At 61.6% G+C, this 25,549-nt stretch overlaps 1 protein-coding gene across 1 annotated transcript in view; it reads right to left on the bottom strand.

Moving 5' to 3' along the window:
• The window catches only part of LOC132824136 (complement C1q tumor necrosis factor-related protein 4-like), a 227,195-nt gene extending 204,181 nt beyond the window's left edge, over positions 1-23,014 (bottom strand). Inside the window, exon 1 of the mRNA XM_060838385.1 lies at positions 22,966-23,014. The gene's annotated coding sequence lies outside the window, so the exon portion shown is untranslated. The remainder of the gene's footprint in view (positions 1-22,965) is intronic.
• Positions 23,015-25,549: the final 2,535 nt, after the last annotated feature.

The following is a 25,549-nucleotide window of genomic DNA, read 5'->3' as shown; positions in this document are numbered from 1 at the left end:
TTCAGATGATGTTAAACAATAACAGCCTCCCATTCTAAAGTGTAATGTAATACAGTCTAATATATTCTCCCAGAGATTTCAAACTCTACCTATTCTGCCTTATTTATATTCAACACTTTTATTTCCCTGCACAGTTCCTACAAGGCCTGATGTAAGTTTTAACTACTTTTGAATTTAGATCATCCCAAATAATATACAAGCTGTAAGTCCTAAAACCCGAAAGATTTTCCAAAAACATCAGGATGAATACAAGAAAAATCAAATCAAGGGAAATCTGAATCGACTGCACATTATACAGTCTACGTTAGACAGCTCTAGCTGTCTTAGTCTGTATTAAATTATACAGAGACACAAATGGCCTCGTCAGGAATTCTTGGAGTCATTTAATGAGCTTTTACTGTTTCATAAGTTCACGTACTACAGCCTTCAGCGCAAGATAATTGCTTTTCCACAGTCAAGTATCCTCCGGCTGAACATTGGCGCAAAGTCACTGCCCGTGCCACTATTTCATCACTGGCTTTTCTTTTCTGATGTGGAGTTGGCCCTTCAACAAAACAAAGCAGTTTAGTTTCGGATGAATAATTGATGATTTGCTCTGAACGCCTGGGCGCGGTGATAGCAGCCGGGCTGTCGGTCCTCAGTCAGTGTCAGGAGTCCTCTGTTACCTTCACATTGATTGTTCCCTTAGACCATGAGCTGTCAAAGACCTGGAGCCTGTAACGCCACCTGTCACTCTGAGTAACAAGCTCACTGAGTCAAGGCCACTCCAGGGACTTGACAACATCCTGTCAGTTAACTGTTCATGCTCTACTGAGCGATTACCACTCAATGGCCACTCTGACAGCGAGAAAACACTTCAAACCCAGGCCTATCTGGCCAACCAGCTCGAGATACGACACACAACAATTTCCCTGGAGCCCTGGTGAATTCCAGCCCTGGTGCATGTGTGTAGATAATGCACACTGCTGCTCCTGATCGTTGGTGGTGGAGGGAGTGGGTGTTTGTGAATGTAGTGCCATGAAGGAGTCTCGCTCCAAAAGCTAGTCTAACATACGAGGCACGGCTGAGGATCCTGGGATTGTATTCATTGGAGTTTAGAAGATTAAGGGGAGGTCTAATAGAAACTTACAAGATAATACATGGCTTGGAAAGGGTGGATGCTGGGAAATTGTTTCCGTTAGGCGAGGAGACTAGGACCCGTGGACGCAGCCTTAGAATTAGAGGGGGTAAATTCAGAACAGAAATGTGGAGACGTTTCTTCAGCCAGAGAGTGATGGGCCTATGGAATTCATTGCCGCAGAGTGCAGTGGAGGCCGGGACGCTAAATGTCTTCAAGGCAGAGATTGATAAATTCTTGATGTCACAAAGAATTAAGGGCTACGGGGCGAATGTGGGTAAGTGGAGTTGAAATGCCCATCAGCCATGATTGAATGGCGGAGTGGACTCGATGGGCTGAATGGCCTTACTTCCACTCCTATGTCTTATGGTCTTATAGTGTGCTTCCAATTAAACCTGTTAGACTATAACCTGGTGCTGTGTGATTTTTAACCAATCAAGTGGAGTTGTTTTGTCCCTGGATGGTGTCAAGCTTCATGAGGGGCCATTGGAGCTGCCCCCATTCCAGGGAAGTGAGGGGTATTCCATCACTGACTTATGCTTTTTGGAGAGTCAGCAGCTGAGTTATTTGCTGCAGTATTCCTAGTCTCTGACTGGCTGTTGGAGGCACAGTGTTAATGTAGTGAATCCAGTTGAGTTTCTGGTCAATGGTAACCCCCAGAATGTTGACAGTTGGGGGAATTCAGTGATGGTAACACCATTGCATGTCGAGGGGGAATGTTTCGCAGCTCCCTTGTTTAAGATGGTGCAATGTGGTGTAAATGGTACTTACCAACATCTTCTGCCTGGGAACCCTCCAACCACAAGGGATGAACTCAGATTTCTCCAGTTTCCTCATTTCCCCTCCCCCACCTTGTCTCAGTCCCAACTCTCGAACACAGCACCACCTTCCTAACCTGCAATCTTCTTCCTGACCTCTCCGCCCCCACCGCACTCCAGCCTATCACCCTCACCTTGACCTCCTTCCACCTATCACATCTCCAACGCCCCTCCCCCAAGTCCCTCCTCCCTACCTTTTATCTTAGCCTGCTGGACACACTCTCCTCATTCCTGAAGAAGGGCTCATGCCCGAAATGTCGATTCTCCTGCTCCTTGGATGCTGCCTGATCTGCTGCGCTTTTCCAGCAACACAGTTTCAGCTCTGATCTCCAGCATCTGCAGTCGTCACTTTCTCCTCGAAGATTTTAACCTACTCCAAACCTGGATATTGTTTGCATTCAGGATGACCCCATTCGGAATGGTGCTGCACATCGTGCAATCATCAGCAAACATTCCCATTTCCGACCTTTATGATGGAGGGAAGGGTCATTGATGAAGCAGCTGAGGATGGTTGGGCCTAGGACACTACCCTGAGGCACTCCTGCAGAGATGTCCTGGAGCTGAGATGACTGACCTCCAACAACCACAGTGGTCTTCCTATGTGCCCCACCCCCAGTGCTCACCCTCAACTGTGTCCTCATTTGATTCCTTGTGCTTACATCTCACCCACATCGACTGGTAGTGGACAGCCAAGAAATGGGCTGGGGGTTTCCCCACCTCTCCCCACAGAGGGTAACCACGCGCAAGCAGCAGTTTGAGAGCTGTACTCTGTTCATTTGAACAGCAGCTCTATTTCCTGCACTCATAACCATCCACTGCAGTTTTCACACTCCCCACACACTCGATTTTCGGAAGACTGGTTGCTAGGATACGGTGTAGAGTTCCTCATTCTTGAAGACAGGCCACGGTTCCTCTGCGAATCCATTTCACAAAAAAAAGGACAATCTATTTTGTGCTTCTTGCTGTCACAGTATCCCATTTCCTCACCGTCTTACACCACGCCATCTGCTCTCAATAAGCCCTGCATTAATTCCTTTCAGATCGGAAATGAATATCTCTGAGATTTATACAAGAATTAATTACATAAAGGCTGAGCTACTAAAGCCCTTCTTTGTACTTTTTAATCCTCAACTCCACACATTATCTTTTAGAATTTTTCTTAATGATCTCATCTGCAGACTGTGATTTTCTCCAAAGAACTATCGTTCTTTCACCGCAATTAGCTGTCATGCTCATTTAAGGGTTACAGTGCTTTTATAGCTGGATAGGCTAATGAGCCAAAGGCTGGGATGAAACAACATGACCAACAACCCCGTGCAGTCCAGCAGAAGTCTGATATGTAAAGTGTTTGGGAACTGGGACGTGTAGTCTGAGCAGCTAAATACACCTGTATGAGAGTTGCAATTCCAGTCAAGCGATGTTACAAAACCTGAGGGATTTCCCGACAGTACAAGATGTACGACACAGAGATCAGTCCTGGGAAATGACAAGGTCGTGATACCAGCTCAGAACTCACAAGAAAAGGTCTCTCACAAAACCTGGAGTCGTGTATTTACACCGGGTGCTCTATTTTGAAAAGAAATCTACAGAAACAGTGAATGGTTGATTTTACGAGTCTGTTCAGGATCAGAGTTGGGATGTAAAATCACGTAAGAGAGCGCGAAGGGAAACTGTAGCAGTAGGTGACACGAGCACAAGGCAATATTTGAACAATACCTGCTGAATAACCACACCGAGTAACCCTGTGGTAACTATTAACCCCACTGACATTGACAAAACCAGCAACGTACACAAGGTCAGGAAGGATAATCACCACTTCCCGAGCCTGAATTGGAAGGCCACAGATGTCCGACCTGAACTGAGTCTCTGATGGAGCTTAACATTTTTCGCTTTAGCTTTTGCTGAAGGAGATGACAACAAGTGCTGAAAATGAAGACAGCTGTTGGAAACCAGAGGTTTCACAGAGACAACATTTAAGGCCTGTGCTAAGAGAATGAGAGAGATGTTGCCAAGCGATGGGAAAGGCTGGAGGATCAGCGCCGGTGTAAAAGGAAAGGTTAGAATTCATCATCTCACCTACCGCCTTCCAACACTCACACACCCCTTCCCCACTCTAACTCGCCCTCTACCCCTGCCCCACCCTCTCAGCTCCCACTCTCACTCTCCTACCTCTCCCTGACAACCTCCCACTCACACCTCTCCCCCTACTCTCTTCCCCATCCCCCCACTCTTGTCCCTCACCCACCTTCTTCCCCCCTTCTCTTGCCCCATTCCCCACTCTTTTCCATCCCTCCCCCCACTCTCCCCATTCCCCTCCCCCCACTCTCCCCCCACGCTTCTCCCCCCACAGGCCCTCCAATCCCTCTCCCCACTTTCTCCCCTCCATTCCCCACACTTCCCTCCCTGCCCCTCTCCCTCCTCCTCCTCCCCCAGACTCTCCAACCCCCACTCTCTCCTCATCCCTACCAGCTACATTGCTCCAGCTTGCCCACCCAGACTCCCCCACCTCCCTTACCCCCAACCTGTCTCCCTCCACCATCTCCCTCTCCTCCTCTCCCTGTTCTGACCTGATACCAGTTCATCACACCATGCTCTGTCTGTCTATTCCTTGTGCCTGTTATTGTTTGAGCCCCTCTCCCCGTCTCACTCTGACTAATGAGCATCTCCACAATAACAAGGCCACTCTGCCCTTTGAGCCCACTGAACCATTCTGTACGCACTGATTACTCCACATTCCTTTTGCCCCCTTGCTCATCCAAACCCATTGCCCCTGCCTTCTCACGGAGAGCCTTACACAGACACTCAAACCCTCCCTGTCTCCTCCCCTTGGTCTGAGATGGATGGCCCTGGACTTTGACACCGTGATCCCCATGTTCCACAAGAGGAATCATTCTCTCCACATCCCCCAGGGAAAACACCTGAAGGATCAGTCAAGCCACCTCCCACCTGCTGCGTCTGTCCAACCCGTTCCCCCCGAAAACAACCCAGCTCGGTCCAGGTTTTAGTTTCATAACCTCCTCCTAGGCCTATCGAAGCCCTCATATCCTGCCTTAAATGAGGAGACTATACTGCTCACTGTACTCTAGACTTAGCGAGTTTGATTTGGTGTATCTCCCTTGTTTCTGTGTGCAGGGGTTAGAGCTTGCTGTGAGATACAGGAGATTTCTTGTTCTGCTTCCATTTACAGTCCTGGGAACAGATGAGCTTTACTAAAGACCAGAGGTGGATTAACTCAGGCTAACTCACTGAACGGCTGGTAGCCAGCCCATAGAGGGAAGGGCCTGGTGAACTGGGATGGGAGGTTTGACTCACAGTGAGACCGATCTCTTTTCTCCCTCTGTCCAGCATATTTGGACTCACGGCTTATAATTGTCTCCTCCTCAGTAGTTACCGTCTACCACTGCAGGCTAATGTCTGGAAGGAGCAGGATGGATGAGGGCCTGGACCGAACTGTCAGTGTGTCGTGTAAGGGAGGGTTGGTGTGACTAACTGGAACGAAACGGCCTGTAGGAGTTCAGCTGTACTGAAGAACTCAATATGATCGAGATCCCTCAGATAGTGAAGCTCAGACAGCACAGCAGTTCTTTGGAGACATTCAGCTGTTTGTTGAGCAGGAATAAGGTGTGTCCAGCTGGATACCTGGGAGCTTCCCTGTGGTAAATCCCGAGAATCCAGCAGGATGTCTGAGAGCAGATTGGAACACCGATGGCCCCCTACCACCCTGGCCGCCCCTTTCCCAGCAGCACCTTACTGCCCTCAGTAGGTGCTGGTGTAGGACTGAGGTCAACAAGGTCAAAGGTCACACAGCACCAGGCCGCACTCCAACAGGTTTACTAGAAATCACAAGCTTTCGGAGCATGTCGCTTTGCCCTGACATAGACCCCCACCCCCACCCCCCCCGCCCCACTCCCCCACAGTCCCTACCCCCCCGCCCCACTCCCCAACACCCCCACCCCACCCCACACCACTCCCCAACACCCCAACCCCCCCACCCCACCCCACTCCCCAACACCCCCACCCCACCCCACTCCCCAATGCCCCCACTCCACAACCCCCTCACACTCCCCAGCCTCCACACTCCCCATCCCCACACTCCCCACACTCCCCACCCGCCCCACATGCTCCACCCCCCCACTCCCCACCCCCACTCCCCATCCCCAACACTCCCAAGCCCCCACACTCCGACCCCCCACACGCCCCACTCCCACACGCCCCACCCACTCCCAACCCCCCACACTCCTACACCCTACACTCTCCACCCCCCCACACTCCCCACCACCCACACTCCCCTCCCCCACACTCCCCAGACCCCCACATTCCCCACACGCCCCAAACTCCCTACCCCCCACACTCCCCACCCCCCATGCCCCCCACCCCCCGTACTCCCCACCCACCCCCACACTCACCACCCCACGCTCCCAACCCCCACACTCCCTCATACTCCCCACTCCCAGACTCCCCAACCACCCACACTCCCTACACCTACACTCCACACCCCCCACACTCTCCAACCCCACACACCCAACCCCCCACACTCCCCAACCCCCCCACACCCCACCCCCCATATTCCTAACCCCCCCACACTCCCCACCCGCCCCACACTCCACACCACCCCCACACCCCACCCCCACACTCTCCACCCCCTACACCTCCCACCCCCCACGCTCCCCAGACCCCTCACACTCCCCCACCCCCCAAACTCTCTACCCCCAACACTCCACACCCCCCCATGCTCCCCCACCCCCACACTCCCCACACCTCCCACACTCCCCACCCCCACAACTCCCCACCCCCACACACCTCACCCCCCGCATTCCCCCCTCCCACACTCCCCACCCCCCCCACACTCCCCACCCTCACACTCCCCACCACCCACACTCCCCATCACCCACTCTCCCACACCCCCCCACACTCCCCACCCCTCCCACACTCCCCACCCGGCCCCCACTCCCTAACACCCCCACTCCCGACCCCCCACACTCCCCACCCCCCACACTCCCACCCTCCAACACTCTCCACCCTCCCACAGTCCCCCGCCCCTCACACACCCCACATACCCCCACTGTCCCACCCCGCCCAATGTCCCCACCCACCCCCACTGTTCCCTTAAACCTCCGCACTGTCCCCACACCCCCCACTTCCCCACACCCCCCACTGTCCAACTGTCCACACACCCTCCACCCCCACCCCCCACAGTCCCCCCCCACTGGCCCCACCCCCACACACCCACATTCCCCACACACCCCACTGTCCCCACCCCCCCACTTTACCCCCAACCCCCACACCCCACCGTCCCCACTGTCCACACCCCCCCACTGTTCCCCCACACTCCCCACTCCCCCCACAGTCCACACATCCCCAAACTCCCACAGTCCCCACACATCCCCACTCCACACTCCCCCCCACCCCCACTGACTCACTCTCCCGACCCCACCCCACTCCCCAACAACCCCACTCCCCAACCCCTCACACTCCCCACCCCCTCACACTTCACATCCTCCACACTCACAACCCCCGACACTCCCCACCACCCCCACACTCCCCACTCCCACACACCCCACCACCACGCTCCCCACCCCCTTCTCCACACCCCTCCCATACTCCCCACACCCCCTGCACTCCCCACCACTCCCACACTCCCCACCCCCAACATTCCCCACCCCCACACTCCCCACCCCCACATTCCCCAACCCTCACACTCCCCTGCCCCACGCTCCCCATCCCCTACGCTCCCTACCGCTCACACTCCCCAACCCCCACTCTCCCCACCCCCACACTCCCCACCCCCCCACTCCCCATCCCCACAATCCCCTACCCCCATGTTTCCCTGCCCCACACTCCCCAACCCCCACGCTAACCCACTGCTCACACTCCCCAACCCCCACTTTCCCCACCCCCAACATTCCCCACACCCCACACTCCCCACCCCCATGCTTCCCACTCCCACACTCCCCACCCCCTGCACTCACCCCTCCACACTCCCCACCCCACACAATCCCCACCCCACACACTCCCCACAATCCCCCACACTCCCCAACCCCCACACTCTCCACCCCCCCACACTCCCCACCCCAACACTACCAATCCCCCACACTCCCCACCCCCAACACTCCCCAATCCCCACACTCCCCACCCCCTACACTTCCCACCCCCCTACACTCCCCATCCCCCACACTCCCGGCCGCCCCGCACTCCCCACCCCCAAACTCTCCACCTGCACTCTCCCCACCCCCACACTCCCCACCCCCACGCTCCCCAGTCCCAACACTCCCCACCCCTCCCACACTCCCCACCCCCACAACTCCCCACCCCTCACACTCCCCACCCACACACTCCCCACCCCCTCCCACACTCTCCACACCCCCACACCCCACCCCCACACTCCCCACACCCACTCTCCCTATCCCCTCCCACACTCCCCATCCCCCACACTCCCAACCCCCAACACTCCCTAGCCCCACACTCTCAAATCCCCACACTCCCCAACCCCACACTCCCCACCCCCACACTCCCCACCCCCACACTCCCAACCCCCAACACTCCCTAGCCCCACACTCTCAAATCCCCACACTCCCCACCCCCACACTCCCCAAACCCACACTCCCCACCCCCCACACTCCCAACCCCCAACACTCCCTAGCCCCACACTCTCAAATCCCCACACTCCCCAAACCCCACACTCCCCACCCCAACACTCCCCACCCCCACTCCCCAACCTCAAATCGCCAACCTCCTCTCCCCACCCCCTCTCCCCACCCCCACTCCCCATTCCCCCCACTCCCCAACCACCACACTTCCCAACCCTTCCACACTCCCCACCCTACCACTCCCCACAACCCCCACACACCCAACCCCTCCGCACTCCCCAACCCTCCCACTCTCCCCACCACCCTCTCCCCACCCAACTCTCCCCACACCCACTCCAAACATCCCACTCCCCTAACACCACTCCCAACAACCACTCACCAACCTCCACTCCACAACCCTCATGCCCCAACCCCCTCTCCCCACACCCCTCTGCCCCCCAACTCCCCATCCTCCCACACCCCATCCCCCCACTCACCAACCCTCCCACTCCCCAACACCCCACACCCCCTCTCCCCACCTCCACTCCCCACCCCCTCTCTCCACCCCCACACTCCCACCGCCCCCACTGCCCAACCCCGCACTCCCCACCCCCGCACTCCCAACCTCCACTCTCCCCACCCACACACTCCCCACCCCCACGCTCCCCAGTCCCAACACTCCCCACCCCTACTACACTCTCCGCCCCCACAACTCCCCTCTCCTCACACTCCCCACCCACACATTCCCCACACCCTCCCACACTCGCCACCCCCACACGCCCCACCACCTCTCACACTACCCACTCCCACACTCCCCACACCCACACTCCCCTCCCCCACACTTCCCACCCACCCACATTCTCCACTCCCAACCCCCCACCCCCACACTCCCCACACCCCACTCCCCAACCCCCACACTCCGCAGCCCCACACTCTCCAACCCCCACGCTCCCCACCCCCACACTCCCCACTCTCACACTCCCCAACCCCCACTCCCCACCCTCCTCTCCCCACCCCCCTCTCCCCACCTCCACACTCCCCACCGCCCCCACTCTCCACCCCCGTACTCCCCACCCCCGCACTCCCAACCTCCACTCCCCACCCCACAACTCCCCACCCCCACAACTCCCCACCCCTCAACACTCCCCACCCACACACTACCCATCCCCTCCCACACCCCACCCCCACACTCTCCACTCCCACAATCCTCACCCCCACACTCCCCAGTCCTAACACTCCCCACCCCCCACACTCCGAAACCCCCACACTTCCAACCCCCAACACTCCCCAGCCCCACACTCTCCAACCCCCACGCTCGCACACCCCACACTCCTCACCCCCCGCACAACCCACCCCCCCACACTCCCCACCCCTCCCACATTCCCCATCCCCTGCACTCCCCACCCCCACACCCTTCCCACACTCCCCAACACCCACACTCCCCACCACCCACACTCCACACCCCCTACACTCCTCACCCCCCGCACAACCCACACCCCCACACTCCCCACCCCTCCCACATTCCCCATTCCCTGCACTCCCCACCCCCACACTCCCCACCCCTCCCACACTCCCCAACACCCACACTCCCCACCTCTCCCACACTCACCCCACCCCTCCCACATTCCCTGCCCCTCCCACACTCCCCACCTGCCCCACACTCCCCACCCCCACACTTCCCATCCCCCGCACTCCACACCCCACCCACACTCCCCACCCCCACAACTCCCCACACCCCACATTCCTACCCCCACACTTCCCACCCCCACATTCCCCATCCCATCCCACACTACACCCACCTCACACTCCCCACCCCCACACTCCCCACACCCCGCACTCCCCACACCCCGCACTCCCCACCAATCCCACACTCCCCACACTCCCCACCCCCACACTCCCCACCCCTCCCACACTCCGCACCCATCCCACACTCCACACTCCCCACCCGTGCCCCACTCCCCACCCCCACACTCCCCAACCCCCACACTCACCACCCTTCCCACACTCCCCACCCCCTCCCACACACCCCACCACCACGCTCCCCACCCCCTCCTCACCCCTCCCACACTCCTCACACCTCCCACACTCCTCACCCCCCACTTCCCACTCCACCACACTCCCCAACCCCCCACCACATTCCCCACGCCCCACACTCCCCACGCCCCACACTCCCCACCGCTCACACTCCCCAATCCCACACTCCCCACACACGACACTCCCCACCCCCACACTTCCCAACCCCAAAGCTCCTCACCCCCACACTCCCCACCCCCCCACACTCCCCAACCCCGACACTCCCCACTCCCAACACTCCCCACCCCCAAAACTCCCCATCCCCACACTCCCCACCGCTAACACTCCCCACCTCCGCACTCCCCACCCCCTGCACACACCCCTCCACACTCCCCACCCCACCCACTCCCCACCCACACCTCCACTCTCCAACAACCCCCACACTCCCCACCCTCCACACTCCCCATCCCCCACACTCCCCACCCCCTCCCCCACACTCCCCACCCGCCTCACACTACACACCCTCACACTCTCCACCCCCTCAGACTTCCCACCCCCACACTCCCCACACTCCCGCCCCCCCACACTCCCCACCCCCACTCCCCAACCCCTACTCCCCATCCTCCTCTCCCCACACCCCTCTCCCCACCCCCACTCCCCATTCCCCACACTCCCCACCACCCCACACTCCCCACAACCCCCACACACCCAACCCCTCCACACTCCCCAACCCCACTCCTCAACCCTCCCACTCTCCCCACCGCCCTCTCCCCACCCACCTCTCCCCACCCCCACTCCCAACACACCACTCCCCAAACCCCACTCCCAGCAACCACTCCCCAACCCTCACTCCCCAACCCCCTCTCCACACATCCCTCGCCCCACCTCCACTCCCCATCCCCCCACTCCCCAACCCCGCACTCCCCACCCCCACACTCCCCACCCCCACGCTCCCCACCCCCACGCTCCCCACCCCCACGTTCCCCAGTCACAACTCTCCCCACCCCTCCCACACTTCACACCCCCACAACTCTCCACTCCTCACACTCCCCACCCACACACTCCCCACACCCTCCCACACTGCCCACCCCCACGCTCCCCAGTCCCAACACTCCCCACCCCTCCCACACTCCCCGCACCCACAACTCCCCACCCCTCACAGTCCCCACCCATACACTCCCCAACCCCCCACACCCCCACACTTCACATCCTCCACACTCACAACCCCCCGACACTCTCCACCACCCCCACCCTCCCCACCCCCCCACTCCCCACCCACACACTACCCACTCCCACAACCCCCACCCCCACTCTCCCCAGTCCTAACACTCCCGCCCCCCGCACTCCCCAACCCCCACACTCGCCATCCACAACACTCCCCATCCCCCACGCTCCCCACCACCCACACTCCCCACACTCCTCACCCCCCACGCACCCCAACCCCCACACTCCCCACCCGTCCCACATTACCCACCCCCCGCACTCCCCACCACACTCCCCACCCTCCCACACTCCCCTACACCCACACTCCCCACCTCTCCCACACTCCCCCCACACTGCCCACCCCTCCCACATTCCCTGCCCCTCCCACACTCCCCACCTGCCCCACACTCCTCACCACCACACTCCCCACCCCCAAAACTCCCCACCCCCCACACTCCCTACCCCCACACTCCGCACACCCATATTCCCCACCCCTCCCACACTCCACACCCACCCCTACACTCCCAACCCCCCGCACTCCCCACCAATCCCACACTCCCCACCCCTCACACTCCCCACCCTCACACTCCCCACCCCGCACTCCCCACCCCTCACACACTCCCCACCGATCCCACACTCCACACTTCCCACCCACCCCCACTCCCCATCCCCACACTCCCCACCCCCACAATCACCACCCCTCCCACACTCACCACCACCCACACTCCCCACACTCCCCACACTCCCCACCCCCACACTCCCCACCCCTCCCACACTCCCCACCCCCACACTCCCCACCCCTCCCACACTCCCCACCGATCCCACACTCCACACTTCACACCCACCTCCACTCCCCATCCCCACACTCCCCACCCCCACACTCCCCACCCCCACAATCACCACCCCTCCCACACTCACCACCCCTCCCATGCTCCCCACCCCTCCCACACACCCCACCACCACGCTCCCCACCCCCTCCACACCCCTCCCACACTCCTCACACCTCCCACACTCCCCACCGCTCACACACCCCAACCCCACACTCCCCACCCTCACACTCCCCAACCCCAAAGCTCCCAGCACGCACACTCCCACCCCCCACGCTCCCAACCCCCCACACTCTCCACACCTCCACACTCCCCAACCCTGACACTCCCCACCCCAACACTCCCCACCGCTAACACTCCCCACACCACGCACTCCCCACCCCCTGCACACACCCCTCCACACTCCCCACCCCACCCACTCCCCACCCACACCCCCACTCCCCAACAACCCCCACACTCCCCACCCTCCACACTCCCCATTCCCCCACACTCCTCACCGCCCACACACTCCCCAACCCCCACACCCCCCACCTTCCACACTCTACACACCCCACACCCCCACCCCACACTCCCCAACCCCACACAACCCACCTCCACATTCCCCACCCCTCCCATACTCCCCACCCGCCTCACACTACACACCCCTACACTCCCCACCCACCCCACACTCCCCACCCCCACACACCCCCCACACTCCACCCCCCCACACCCCACCGCTCAGACACACTCCCCACGCCCACACTCCCCACCCCTACACTCCCCACAAGCCCCACACTCCCCACACCCCCCACACTCCCAGCCCCCCACACTCCCCACCCCCACTGCCCAATCCCCTCTCCCCAGCCCCATCTACCTACCCCCACTCCCCATTCCCCCCACTCCCCAAACCCCACACTCCCCAACCCCCACACTCCCCACACCCCCACACTCCTGGCCTCCCACACTCCCCACCCCCACTCCCCATTCCCCACACTCCCCCCAACCCCCACACACCCGACCCCTCCACACTCCCCAACCCCACTCCTCAACCCTCCCACTCTCCCCACCGCCCTCTCCCCACCCACCTCTCCCCACCCCCACTCCCAACACACCACTCCCCAAACCCCACTCCCAACAACCACTCCCCAATCCTCATTCCCCAACCCCCTCACCCCACATCCCTCTCCCGACCCCCACTACCCATCCCCCCACTCCCCAACCCCGCACTCCTCACCCCCGCACTCCCCACCTGCACTATCCCCACCCCCACACTCCCCACCCCCACGCTCCCCAGTCCCAACTCTCCCCACCCCTCCCACACTCCCCACCACCACGCTCCCCACCCCCTCCACACCCCTCCCACACTCCTCACACCTCCCACACTCCCCACCGCTCACACACCCCAACCCCACACTCCCCACCCTCACACTCCCCAACCCCAAAGCTCCCAGCACCCACACTCCCACCCCCCACGCTCCCAACCCCCCACACTCTCCACACCTCCACACTCCCCAACCCTGACACTCCCCACCCCAACACTCCCCACCCCCAAAACTCCCTACCCCCACACTCCCCACCGCTAACACTCCCCACACCACGCACTCCCCACCCCCTGCACACACCCCTCCACACTCCCCACCCCACCCACTCCCCACCCACACCCCCACTCCCCAACAACCCCCACACTACCCACCCTCCACACTCCCCATTCCCCCACACTCCTCACCGCCCACACACTCCCCAACCCCCACACCCCCCACCTTCCACACTCTACACACCCCACACTCCCCACCCCACACTCCCCAACCCCACACAACCCACCTCCACATTCCCCACCCCTCCCATACTCCCCACCCGCCTCACACTACACACCCCTACACTCCCCACCCACCCCACACTCCCCACCCCCACACACCCCCCACACTCCATCCTCCCCACACCCCACCGCTCAGACACACTCCCCACGCCCACACTCCCCACCCCTACACTCCCCACAAGCCCCACACTCCCCACACCCCCCACACTCCCAGCCCCCCACACTCCCCACCCCCACTGCCCAATCCCCTCTCCCCAGCCCCATCTACCCACCCCCACTCCCCATTCCCCCCACTCCCCAACCCCCACACTCCCCAACCCCCACACTCCCCACACCCCCCACACTCCTGGCCTCCAACACTCCCCACCCCCACTCCCCATTCCCCACACTCCCCCCAACCCCCACACACCCGACCCCTCCACACTCCCCAACCCCACTCCTCAACCCTCCCACTCTCCCCACCGCCCTCTCCCCACCCACCTCTCCCCACCCCCACTCCCAACACACCACTCCCCAAACCCCACTCCCAACAACCACTCCCCAACCCTCATTCCCCAACCCCCTCTCCCCACATCCCTCTCCCGACCCCCACTACCCATCCCCCCACTCCCCAACCCCGCACTCCTCACCCCCGCACTCCCCACCTGCACTATCCCCACCCCCACACTCCCCACCCCCATGCTCCCCAGTCCCAACTCTCCCCACCCCTCCCACACTCCCCACCCCCACAACTCTCCACCCCTCACACTCCAAACCCACACACCCCACACCCCCACACTTCGCATCCTCCACACTCACAACCCCCCGACACTCCCCACCCCTCCCACTCCCCACCCACACACTACCCACTCCCACAACCCCCACCCCCACACGCCCCAGTCCTAACACTCCCATCCCCCAACTCCCCAACCCCCACGCACCCCACCACCCACACTCCCCACACTGCTCACCCCCACACACCCCACCCTCCCACACTCCCCACCCGTCCCACATTCCCCACCCTCCGCACTCCCCACCCACACTCCCCACCCTCCCACACTCTCCAACAACCACACTCCCCACCTCTCCCACACTCCCCCACACTCCCCACCCCTCCCACATTCCCTGCCCCTCCCACACTCCCCACCTGCCCCACACTCCGCACTCCCACATTCCCCACCCCTCCCACACTCCCCACCCCCCGCACTCCCCACCAATCCCACACTCCCCAACCCTCACATTCCCCACTCCCACACTCCCCACCCCTCCCACACTCACCACCACCCACACTCCCCACACTCCCCACCCCCACACTCCCCACCCCCTCCCACACTCCCCACCCCCACACTCCCCACCCCTACCACACTCCCCACCCCTCCCACACTCCCCAACCCATCCCACACTCCACACTCCCCACCCACCCCCACTCCCCATCCCCACACTCCCCACCCCCACACTCCCCACCCCCCACACTCACCACCCCTCCCACACTCACCACCCCTCCCACACTTACCACACCCTCCCACACACCCCACCACCACGCTCCCCACCCCCTCCACACCCCTCCCACACTCCTCACACCTCCCACACTCCCCACCGCTCACACACCCCAACCCCACACTCCCCACCTACAACACTCCCCAACCCCACACTTCCCAACCCCAAAGCTCCCAACCCCCACACTCCCCACCCCCCCACGCTCACAACCCCCCACACTCCCCACACCCCCACACTCCCCAACCCCGACACTCCCCACCCCCAACACTCCCCACCCCCAAAACTCCCCACCCCCACACTCCCCACCGCTAACACTCCCCACACTCTGCACTCCCCACCCCCTGCACACACCCCTCCACACTCCTCACCCTCCCCACACTCCCCAACCCCCACACCCCCCACCTTCCACACTCTACACCCCCCACACTCCCCACCCCACAATCCCCACCCCCACACACCCCACCCCCACACTCCCCAACCCTCCCACACTCCCCATCCGCCTCACACTACACACCCCCACACTCCCCACACAACCCACACTCCCCACCCCCCACACTCCCCAAACCCCACACTCCCCACCCCTCCACACTCCCCAACCCTCAACACTCCCCACCCCCACACTTCCCACCCCCCACACTCCTCACCCCCCGCACACCACACCCCTCTCACATTCCCCACCCCCCACACTCCTCACCCCCACTCCCCAACCCCAACTCGCCAACCTCCTCTCCCCACCCCGTCTCCCCACCCCCACTCCCCATTTCCCCCACTCCCCAACCCCAACACTCCCCAACCACCCACACTCCCCACACCACCACACTCCCCATCCCCCCAAACTCCCCACCCTCCCACACTCCCTATTCCGCTCACTCCCCACTCCCCACCCCCTACAATCCCAACCCCTGCAATCCCCAACCCCCACAATCCATCCCGCCCACTCCCCTCACCCTCCACTCCCCACCCACCCCTCTACCCACTCCCCTCCCCACTCCCACACTCCACACCCACCCACACTCTCCACCCCCGACACTCCCCATTCCCCACACACTCCCCACCCACCCACACTCCCCACCCCCCCACACTCCTCATCCCCCGCAAACTCCCCACACTCCCACACTCTCCACTCCCCACACACCCCACTCCCCACACTCCCCACTCCCACGCTCTACCCCTCCCACACTCCCCATCACCACATCCCCCATCCCCACACTACCCACCCCCTCCCTCACTCCCCACCCCGCACACTCCCCACCGCTCACACTCCCCACACTCCCCACCCCACACTACCTACCCTCACACTCCCCACCGCCCACAATCCCCACCGCCACACTCTCCCTGCACTCTCCCCGCATTCTCCCCACCCCTATCCCCAACCCCCCACTCCCCAATCCCCACTCCCCAATCCCCACTCCCCAACCCCCCACTCCCCAATCCCCACTCCCCAATCTCCACTCCCCAACACCCCACTCCCCATACCCCCTCACCCCACTCCCCTCCCCACCCCCACACTCCCCAGCCTCCACACTCCCCACCCCACACTCCCTACCTCCGCACTCCCATCCCCACTCTCCCCATCCCCACACTCCCCACTCCTCCCACACTACCCCTCCCCCACACTCCCCACCTGTCCCACACTCCTCACGCCCACAACTCCCCATCTCCACACTCCCCACCCCCTCCCACACTCCCCAACCTCCACTCCCCAAACACCCACTCCCTAAACCCTCACTCCACAACCCCCTTTCCCCAACACCCTCTCCCCACCTCCGCACTCCCCATCCCCACTCTCCCCATCCCCACACTCCCCACCCCCATACTTCCCATCCCTCCTACACCCCCCACCCCCACACCCCCACCACCATACTCCCCATCCCGCCCGCACTCCCCACCTGCCCACACTCCCCATCCCCCCCAAAATCTCCACCCTCCCCACTCCCACACTTCCCACCCACACACACTCCCCAACCCCAACACTCCCCATCCCCCATACACTCCCCACCCCGACACACTCCCCACTCCCCCACACTCCCCATCCCCCCAAAATCCCCACCCTCTCACACTCCCCACTCCCCACACTCCCCACTCCCCACACACCCCATTCCCCAACCCCCACTCCCCAACCCCCACTGCCCAAACCCCACACTCCACACCCCCACACTCCCCACCCCACACATCCCACCCCCATACTCCCCACCCCCTCCCACAATCCCCACCCCCCAACACTCCCCATCCACCTCACACTCCCCACTCCCCACACTCCCACCCTCTACACTCCCCAACCCCCACACTCCACAGACCCCACACTCCACCCCACCCACACTCCCCACCCCCCCACATTCCCCATCCACCTCAAACTCCCCACCCTCCCACACTCCCCACTCCCCTCACTCCCCACTCCCCACCATCCACATTCCCCACCGCCCACACTCCCCACCCCTCCCACAATCCCAACCCCCCACACTCCCCACCCTCTACACTCCCCAACCCCCACACTCCACACCCCCCACACTCCACCCCACCCACACTGCCCACCACCACACTCCTCACCCCACACACTCCCCACCCCCATCGACACTCCCCAACTACCCCCACACTCCCCACCCCACACACTCCCCACCCCCACCCACACTCCCCAACTGCCCCCACACTCGCCACCCCAACATTCCCCTCCCCTCCCACACTCCCCTCTTCCACACTCATCACCAACCCCAAACTCCCCTCCCCTCCCACACTCCCCACCCACACACTCCCCACGCCAATGCTCCCCACCCCCGCACTTCCCAGCCCCACACTCCCCACCCCCCCACATTCCCCATCCACCTCAAACTCCCCACCCTCCCACACTCCCCACTCCCCTCACTCCCCACTCCCCACCATCCACATTCCCCACCACCCACACTCCCCACCCCTCCCACAATCCCAACCCCCCACACTCCCCACCCTCTACACTCCCCAACCCCCACACTCCACACCCCCCACACTCCACCCCACCCACACTGCCCACCACCACACTCCTCACCCCACACACTCCCCACCCCCATCGACACTCCCCAACTACCCCCACACTCCCCACCCCACACACTCCTCACCCCCACCCACACTCCCCAACTGCCCCCACACTCGCCACCCCAACATTCCCCTCCCCTCCCACACTCCCCTCTTCCACACTCATCACCAACCCCAAACTCCCCTCCCCTCCCACACTCCCCACCCACACACTCCCCACGCCAATGCTCCCCACCCCCGCACTTCCCAGCCCCACACTCCCCACCACCAACCCCCCCCACCCCCCACACTCCCCACACTCCCCACCCCCACATTCCCCACCCCCCCACACTACCCACCCTCACACTCCCCACCCCTGCACACCCCCCACTCCCACACTCCCCACCCCCCGACACTACCCACACTCACACTCCCCACCCCTGCACACCCCCCACTCCCACACTCCCCACCGCCCAGACTCCCCACCGCCACACTCCCCCCGCACTCTCCCCACCCCCTATCCCCAATCCCCACTCCCCAATCCTCACTCCCCAAACCCCACGCCCCAAACCCTCACTCCACAACCCCCTCTCCCCACCCGCCTCTTCCCACCACCCTCTCCCCACCCCCACTCCCCATCCCCACTCCCCATCCCCCACTCTCTATCCACACACTCCCGATACCCCACTCACCAAACCCCCCACTCCCACCCCCCACCCCCCGCATGCCCCTCCCCCACTCTCACCACCCCCACTCTCCCCACCCCTCCCACTCTCCACACCCCTCCCACACTACCCATCCCCCACACTCCCCACTCCTCTCACACTCCCCACCCCTCCCACACTCCCCACCCCCACAACTCCCCACCCCCCACACTCCCCACACCCGTGCTCCCCACCACCCACACTCCCCACCGCCTACACTCCCCACCCCTCCCACACTCCCAACCCCCCACACTCCACACCCCCCGCACTCCACACACCCTGCACACCCCACTCTCCACCCCCCACACTCCCAACCCCCCTGGCCCCACCCCTGCACTTCCCAGCCTCACACTCCCAACCCCCACCCCCACCCAACCCCCCACACTCCCCATCGCTCACACTCCCCACACTCCCCACCCCCACACTACCCACCGCCACACTCCCCCCGCACTCTCCCCACCACCTATCCCCAATCCCCACTCCCCAATCCTCACTCCCCACACCCAAAAGCCCCAAACCTCCACTCCACAACCCCCTCTCCCCACCCCCCTCTCTCCCCACCTCCGCACTCCCCACCCGCACTCTCCCCCCCATCCCCACACTCACCACCCCTCCCACATTACCCATCCCCCACACTCCCCACGCCCCACACTCCCCACCCCTCCCACACTCCCCAGCCCCACACGCCCCACCCCCATACTCCCCACCCCCTCCCACAATCCCCAACCCCCCACACTCCTCTCCATACGTGCCACGCCCCAACCCCACCACTCCCCAGCACCCCACTCCCCACCCCCCACACTCTCCACCACCCCACACACCCCACCCACCCCACACTCCCCACCCTCACACTCTCCACCCCTCCCACACTCCCCACCCGCCCCACAATCCCCACCCCCAAACTCTCCACCCGCCCCACACTCCCACCCCCACACTCCCCACATGCTCCACACTCCCCACACCCTCCACACTCCCCACCCCCCCGCACAACACCCTCTCCCCACCCCATTCCCCATTCCCCCCACTCCACAACCCCCACTCTCCCCAACGCCCCACACTCCCCATCCCCCCCAAACTCCCCACCCTCCCACACTCCCTACTCCCCTCACTCCCCACTCCCCACCCCAACAATCCCCACCCCCCGCAATCCCCAACCCCCACAATCCGTCCCGCCCACTCCCCACCCCCTCCACTCCCCACCCACCCCCTCTACCCACTCCCCTCCCCACTCCCACACTCCACACCCACCCACACTCTCCACCCCCGACACTCCCCATTCCCCACACACTCCCCACCCACCCACACTCCCCACCCCCACACTCGCCACCGCCCACACTCCCCACCGCCCACACTCCCCACCGCCACACTCTCCCCGCACTCTCCCCACCCCCTACCCCAACCCCCACTCCCCAATCCCCACTCCCCAACACCCCACTCCCCATAGCCCCTCTCCCCACTCCCCTCCCCACCCCCACACTCCCCAGCCCCCACACTCCCCACCCCCGCACTCCCTAGCCCCGCACTCCGCTTCCCCGCACTACCCCTCCCCCACACTCCCCACCTGTCCCACACTCCTCACGGCCACAACTCCCCATCTCCACACTCCCCACCCCCTCCCACACTCCCCAACCTCCACTCCCCAAACACCCACTCCCTAAACCCTCACTCCACAACCTCCTTTCCCCAACACCCTCTCCCCACCTCCGCACTTCCCATCCCCACTCTCCCCATCCCCACACTCCCCACCCCCATACTTCCCATCCCTCCTACACCCCCCACCCCCCACACCCCCACCACCATACTCCCCACCCCTCCCACACTCCTCACCCACCCGCACTCCCCACATATACTCCCCATCCCCCCCAAAATCTCCACCCTCCCACACCCCCCACTCCCCACACCCCCCTCTCCCCACACCCTCCCACCCCCGACACTCCCCATCCCCCACACTCCCCATCCCCCCAAAACCCCACCCTCTCACACTCCCCACTCCCCACACACCCCACTCCCCACTCCTCACACATCCTACTCCCCAAACCCCACACTCCACACCCCCCACACTCCCCAACACCACACTCCCCATCCACCCCAAACTCCCCGCCCTCCCACACTCCCCACTCCCCAACCCCCACTCCCCACACATCCTACTCCCCACACCCCCTACTCCCCAACCCCCCACTCCCCAATCCCCAGTCCCCAATCCCCACTCCCCACCCCCAAACATCCCAACTCCATACTCCCCACCCCCTCCCACACTCCCCACCCCCACACTCCCCACCCACCCCTTCCCACCCTCCCCACCCCTCCCACACTCCCTGCCCTTTCACACTCCCTGCCCCATAAACACTCCCCACCCCCATACACTACCCACCCCTCCCCACCCTCCCCACACCTCATCCCACAACACACTCCCCACCCCCCCCACACACTACCCACCCCTCCCCACCCTCCCCACACCTCATCCCACAACACACTCCCCACCCCCCCCACACACTACCCACCCTCCCCACTTCCCACCCCCACACTCCCCACCCCCACACTCCCCACCCTCACACTCCCCAAACCCCAGGCTCCCCACTGCCACACTCCCCACCCCGACACTCCCCACCCCCACACTACCCACCCCCACACTTCCCAACTCCCACTCCCCAAACCTCTCTCCCCACCCCCTCTCTCCACCCCCATACTCCCCACCACCGCACTCCCCACCCATCCCACACTCCCCACCCCCACACTCCCCACCCCTCCCACACTCCCCAACCCTCACACTCCCCACCCCCACACTCCCCACCCTCACACTCCCCACTGCCACACTCCCCACCCCGACACCCCCCCCCCCCCCACTACCCACCCCCACACTTCCCAACTCCCACTCCCCAAACCTCTCTCCCCACCCCCTCTCTCCACCCCCATACTCCCCACCACCGCACTCCCCACCCATCCCACACTCCCCACCCCCACACTCCCCACCCCTCCCACACTCCCCAACCCTCACAGTCCCCACTCCCACACTCCCAACCCTCCACACTCCCCACCCACCACACTCCCCACCCCCACACTCCCCACCCTCACACTCCCCACCCACCCCTTCCCACCCTCCCCACCCCTCCCACACTCCCTGCCCTTTCACACTCCCTGCCCTTTCACACTCCCTGCCCCCCCACTCCTCATCCCCCCACACACTCCCCACCCCCACACACTACCCACCCCTCCCCATCCTCCCCACCCCCACACACTACCCACCCCTCCCCACCCTCCCCACTCCCACACACTCCCCGCCCCCCCCCACACACTCCCCACTCCCACACACTCCCCGCCCCCCCCACACACTCCCCACTCCCACACACTCCCCACTCCCACACACTCCCCACCCCCACACACTACCCACCCCTCCCCACCCTCCCCACTCCCCACTCCCCCACACTCCCCGCCCCCCCCACACTCTCGGGTTCGATTCTAACCTCGGGTGTTGAGTCTGTGTGGAGTTTGCGTGTTCTCCTCGTGTCTGCGTGGTTTCCCTCCGGTTTTCTCCCACAGTCCAAACATGTGCGGGTCAGGGTGAATAGGCCGGGCTACATTGCCCGGAGTGCTCAGGGATGTGTAGGTTAGATGCATTAGTCAGGGGTAAATGCAGCGTATTAGGGCAGGGGAATGGGTCTGGGTGGGATACTCATCGCAGGGTCAGTGTGGACTTGTTGGGCCGAATGGCCTGTTTCCACACTGTAGGGATTTGATGATTCTGATAACCACAACATTCCCACACAAATACACAGTGTCCGAAGCACCCCGTTTACCAGCAGAATCGAAGGAATGTGTCTGGAGGGGAGAGGAGGGAAACGGGAGCATGAGGCACGGGGAAGGGAGCTCCTTGTCTTGAACACTGACATTATTTATTTAAGCTGAAATGAAGGGCTCGGGGCAATGACCTGGCAGGGATGGCAGTGTCACTAAAACAGCAAGATCTGGAAACAAAGACTGAACAGTTTTAGATTTGATTTATGTGAATGTCTGCAAATGGCTGTTGTTCAGTAACCATAGCAACGCCTGAAGTCTGGCATTTGGATTGTTAAATGAGCAGGAAGGGAAAGACGGTCAGGCAGCAGGGTGGAGGAGCCCCACTCTGGGTTCACTGTCCGCCGTGTGAAAGGTCCAGCCTCCTCTCTGCTTTGTTCCCTAATCCCAGAGAAATCCCGCTCCCGTGTGCGGTTTGCTCTGGAAGGTATCCGTTCAGGAAGGGTTCACGGTGAAACTCCACACGATGATCCAACATTGTTATGAGCAGGCACTACCAGACCGGGGATATCAGGCAGAGGGGGAGAGGTCAGCTCATCCCTGAATAGCAAGGCCACCCGACTGGGACAATCACAGAGTCTCACAGAAGGCAACGACAGAGACTTTTAAAAGATTTTGAAGGAGGAGTCTAATAGAACAATGAGAAGGATTTTGAGATTTTGTTAGAACTAGGACAGTCACAATCTAAATGGGGATTTGAATCAGAAAACTTACTATTAGTTACAGAAGTTTATCTTAAAAATCATGCAATATACAATCATGAAAGACAAGACGATGTCTATATATCCTGGGAAGAGACAGGAAATCTCCATCTTGGCTGTGGAAGGCAGGAAAACCAGCAGAAGGTGGGAAAGCACCATTTCACATCACAGGTCAGCAAAGGAACAGGCCCTTCAGCCCATCAAGTCTGCACCAAATCCTAGGCCTGAGTTAGTCCTGCTACTTTGTGGGCGGCACGGTGGCACAGCAGTTAGCACTGCTGCCTCACAACGCCAGAGACCCGGGTTCAATTCCAGCCTCAGGCGACTGACTGTGTGGAGTTTGCACGTTCTCCCCGTGTCTGTGTGGGTTTCCTCCGGGTGCTCCGGTTTCCTCCCACAGTCCAAAGATGTGCGGGTCAGGTGAATTGGCCATGCTAAATTGCCCATAGTGTTAGGTTAGGGGTATGGGTGGGTTGCGCTTCGGCGGGTCGGTGTGGACTTGTTGGGCCGAAGGGCCTGTTTCCACACTCTAATCTAATCTAATCTATTGCCCATCTGTTTGCCTCCTGGTTGTGTGTCTATCAAACGTTGCTAACGTTCCAGGCACCCACCACCCTCTGTGTGCAACATTTTCCCTGCACACCCCCCCCCCCACCCCTCCCAAACCCTCACCTCCCACCTTAAATCTGTGCTGTCTTGTACCCTGGGAGAAAGCCTCTGACTATGCACTCTGTCTATGCCTCTCATAATTTTGCATACCTCTACCAGGTTGCCCCTCAGCCTCTGTCTTTCCAGTGAAAACTATCCGAGTTTATCCAAACTCTCCTCGTACCTCAGACTCTCCAGACCAGTCCACATCCTGGTAAACCCTGTCTACACCTTCTCCAAAGCATCCACAACCTTCTGGTCATGTGATGGCCAGTCCTGCACAAGTTATTGCAAATGCAGCCTAACTAAAGCTTTGTACAGCTGTGACATAACTTGCCAATGTTTCTATTCGGATGTCCCTGCCTATGAAGGCAAGTATGCAGTAGGCCTTCTTGACCACCTTATCCACCTGTGTGTCCACTTTCAGGGAGCTGTGCCCCTGTATATGCCCAGATCCCTCTGTGTCTCAATGCTCTGAAGGATTTAACCATTTATTTGATCTTCCAAAATGCATCGCCTTTCAGTTGTGTGAATTAAACTCCATCTGCCATTTCTCTTTCCCAAACTGCAATCTATGCCCCACCGTGTCCTTTGACAATCAACTGGACAAAAGTGAGGGCTGCAGATACTGGAAACCAGAGTCTAGATCAGAGTGGTGCTGGAAAAGCACAGCAGGTCAGGCAGCATCCGAGGGGCAGGAAAATCGACGTTTTGGGCAAAAACTCTTCATCAGGGATGAATGCCAGTGTGATGGCAGAGGGTCCGTGTTTGGTCTTTATGTTGGGTTTGAGGCCTAGACTGAACTCAATCTTGTCTGACAAAGTCGTTTAAAAGGTGGGTTTGAATCTCTTTGGGGAACAAACCAACCAGGGCAAACATTGGGGATCTGCTTTAGTATAACGAA

Source organism: Hemiscyllium ocellatum, chromosome 18 (genome assembly GCF_020745735.1).
Source record: "Hemiscyllium ocellatum isolate sHemOce1 chromosome 18, sHemOce1.pat.X.cur, whole genome shotgun sequence".
In the NCBI taxonomy this organism is placed as follows: Eukaryota; Metazoa; Chordata; class Chondrichthyes; order Orectolobiformes; family Hemiscylliidae; genus Hemiscyllium; species Hemiscyllium ocellatum.
Note: the sequence above shows the minus strand (reverse complement) of the source record. Positions and strands in the feature narration are given on the sequence as shown.